Here is a 4,026-nt window from a genome sequence, read left to right as displayed (position 1 = left end):
TCAGGGAATACTTGGGCACTAAGCAATGGAACAATCCAGTCCAACAATGACTAATCACTGCCTGGCTCAGCCTTCTAGGTCAAATGAGGGAACATTAAATGATTAGCCCTATATATGATAAATGCTAGTTATTATAGTCGTCATAGTTGTGAAAACACAAACACCGCTATTTGGCACTTAAAGCCCTTTACAATTTGGTTGTAACCTCTCTTTCCATATTAATTTCATATTACTCTTCCTCATCAACTCTACATTCCAGCTCAACTGCCTACTGGCTTCTCCCCATCCATATACATCTCCTGCTGAGCCCTTGCTTCAGTTGGAATGCTGGCCCATCTTTACCTCTATTTCTTGGAATTTCTTTCTTTTCTTTTCTTTTTCTTTTTTTTAAATAAATCCTTACCTTCTATCTTGAAATCAATATTGTGGATTGGTTCCAAAGCAGAAGAGTGGTAAGAGCTAGGCAATGGGGGTTAAGTGACTTGCCCAGGGTCACACAGCTGGGAAGTGTCTGAGGCCAGATTTGAATCTAGGACCTCCCATCTCTAGGCCTGGCTCTCAACTCACTGAGCTACCCAGATGCCCCTTATTTCTTGGAATTTCTAGCCCTCTCTAAGGTTCAATTCCAGGGCTAACTCCAGCATGAGACTTTTCCTAATGCCCCCCCCTTTTTTTGAGCTTTTCCTCTCCCCAGAATTACTTTATTTTTCATTGTATTTTTTGGTAGTTATTTCAAAGTATAGTTTAGAGCAAGGGTGTCAAACTCATGACCTGCACAGTTGAACCAAATTAAAATGTAATTAGGAAAAGTTTAACAAAATTAAAAAAAAATACAACATAATGTCTTATTATATATGTAACTGTTATTATGTATGCATATATAAATATGATATAATGTTAATTACATATATGAATATAGGTATTTGTGTATATTATGCACATATATTTTATATACCATATTATTAATATTTAATAAATAGATAATCTTATGGAGTGTTCAGAGAAAACTAGCACCTCTGGTCTGAGGGTTTGCTGAGCCCTTTTCAAAACTGCTCATCCTCCTTTGGTGTCTAACTGTCCCCCAGTTCTCATCAGTGGCTCTAAGAAGTTATAGCACACACAGCAACCATATCCTGATAAAGCATCCTGGCAGACGGGCTAAACCAAGTGGCGGCTAAATCCAAGTATGTGAAGACTCGCCTCCAGCAAAATAAAAAGATGAGAATTCTATATTTGTTCCCTTAGTCAACAAGGCGGCTGAAACAAGCTCTGTGGAGTACTTAGAGCTCCGCCAGAGATAGAAAAGGTCAAGGTCATCCACTGCATCCAGGGCCATCACTAGTCATCCTGACTTTTGTCCTGCCACTAGACTTTGATGACTGGAAAAGAAAATGAGTCTGAAGACTGTACAACTCTGCCTCACTTAAATCTAATATACTAGCAAGTCAAAACATCACCCCCATGATGTGACTGGTTCTCTTCGAAGGAAATGGAAAGCAGATCATGTTCCTATAATTATATATACATAAATTAGACAATGTTCATTTGTGGTTCTCTCAGTTAATAAGTGGTCAGTAGGGATCTGGTGCAGAGGACAGAGGATGCCTAGATGGCCATGAAGAATGTTCAGCTCTCACCTTTGACCAGTTATATGACACTGAATAAGCCATTTAACGTCCTACAGCTCAAAACAACTCTAAGACTATAAATTGCAGAGAAGGCGTCTGTATTGGTAGACGCCATTCTCCATGCCAATGAAATCACAATCATATCCCCTATCCCCTAACTGGTACCACCTTACCCCACCAGTGCATATGCATAAGCTCTTGGAGAGAAGAGAATTGAATGTTGTTCTTTGTAGCCAGAGTGCCTTGCCCTTACTGTTACATAGTAAGTATTAAAATGTTTTTTTTTAGTCATGCAGTTACTAAGAGTCTGCCCAGGATCGTGCTAAGAGTTGGTGATGGCCCCTACCTCATGAAGCTGGTACCTTAATAAAATAATAACACATACTTTCATACTATATGGGGGAAGCTAAGTGGCTCAGTGTATTGAGTGTTTAAATCTGGATTTAGGCACTTCCTGACTATGTGACCCTGGACAAGTCACGTAAGCCCCAGTGCCTAGCCCTTACTGTTCTTCTGCCTTGGAACTAATACATAGTATTAATTATAAGATGGAAGACAAAGATTTAAAAAAAAATATTTCAAGGAGCTGTAAATCAGTTGGTGACTATCCTCTAGGGCAAATCTCAACCTTTCTAACAGGGGGAATTACATCAGCTAGATTAGGATCTAATTAAATTAAATTAAATGTAAATTAAAACTTCCTAATAATCAGTTCTTCAAAAGTGAGAATGGGATAGCTGAGGTCTTTAAATGAAGCCTTGGACATGCTGTAAACTGAGGAGATTCCTATTCACATATGGTTTGGATTTGATGACCCCTTAGGTCTCTTCCAAAAGTGAGAGTTTGTGCTTTTATTTTTTGATTTCTTCAAGAATGGCTGTGACTAAAGAGTCATTTCCTTAGAGATTATTGGTCAATGTAGAGATTTCTTCCAAGGTCCCTTCCAGATCTAAATATATGATCCTATGATTTATTTAATACTTTGACATATTTGTTATTGTTATTCAGTAATGATCCCACTTTATGACTCCATTTGGGGTTTTATTGGCAAAGATACTGGAGTGCTTTGCCATTTCCTTCTCCAGTTCATTTTTACAGATGAGGAAACTGAGGCAATCAGGGTTAAAATAACTTGCTCAGGATCACACAACTAGTAAGTGTTTAACTCCAGATTTTAACTCAGAAAGTGAGTCTTCCTAATTCCAGGTCCAGTGCTCTATCCACTGCATCATCTTGTTGCCCACTTTGACAAAGCAATATTTTTCTCACAGGTAAAGGTTAAAATTAATGGTTAGATGATAATTATATGGAATTATGTGGTTGCCAATATTTATTATATCTTGAGTCAGAAATTTATTTACAAATAGAGAGGAAATAATAGAGAAATATAAGGGGAATTGAGAAGTTATCTATCCTATCAACCTAAGTGTTTTGCTCTGGGTTTGCTTAATCCAGGAAGAGATTAATTAGCTCTCAACCAAGAAGGCTGGTAGTGAGTAACCATGAGGCCTCCTCCAAGAGGGAAGCTAGTCTCTCCAGAAGCTAGGAAAGGGGTCAGTCTTTCCCTCACCCAAGGAAATAGACCAAAAATCAGAGTCCAAGTAGAAACCAAGCTCCTAGCCCATGATCCAAGCTGTAGTCTCAAGCAAAACTCCTTTGAAGACTATCTAAGACTATCTCCAGAAGACAATCTCTTCAGACTATCTTCTAGAAGACAATCTGCTCTGAAGGAGTTCAGGGCTTGCTTTTATGATGACTTCTTGTCTCTTCCCCTTTTCACAGGGGCCAATCACAGTTTCCAAATTGTCTAGCACTGCACAGTGCCTGTGAGATCAACTTCTCACCTTCTAAAGGGTGTAAATTCTCTAAGTACCTAGATAGTTTCTTATCTAGTACTAAGTAGGGTGTTTAATCTTTTGTTGATTCAATTTAAAAGTAGTTAAAGGAGAGTTAATCTTGTCTTCAGTCTAGTGAGGTACTAAGTAGGGGTTCTTAAATTAGTGTTAACTCAGTATAGATAATAGAGTAAAAATTCTCTTTCACATACAGCAAACCAATGAGGTAGGTAGTACAAGTATTATTACTCCCATTTTATAGATGAGGAAACTGAGACAAAGAAAGAAAGATAATGATGAAGTACCAGAATTATACAACTGGTTAGCAGCATAGGAGCCCAAACTCTAGATCTAACTCTAAGCCAAATATCTAGTTTTATTTTGTTTTCCAATTGTATCAGGTTCTCAAACAAGACAAATCCCCATTTCCCTGACATTGTCTAACCTAGGTAAATCTCAGGATCTTGTGGAGCTCTGAGATTCTCTAATTCTATGACATACAGACAAAGGTTCTAGAACCTTGTGTCTTCAATGCCACTAGAGAACACAAAGGGAATATATAT

This window comes from Monodelphis domestica, chromosome 2 (genome assembly GCF_027887165.1).
Source record: "Monodelphis domestica isolate mMonDom1 chromosome 2, mMonDom1.pri, whole genome shotgun sequence".
Classification (NCBI taxonomy): Eukaryota; Metazoa; Chordata; class Mammalia; order Didelphimorphia; family Didelphidae; genus Monodelphis; species Monodelphis domestica.
The sequence above is the reverse complement of the archived record's forward strand: the minus strand, read 5'-3'. Positions refer to the sequence as shown.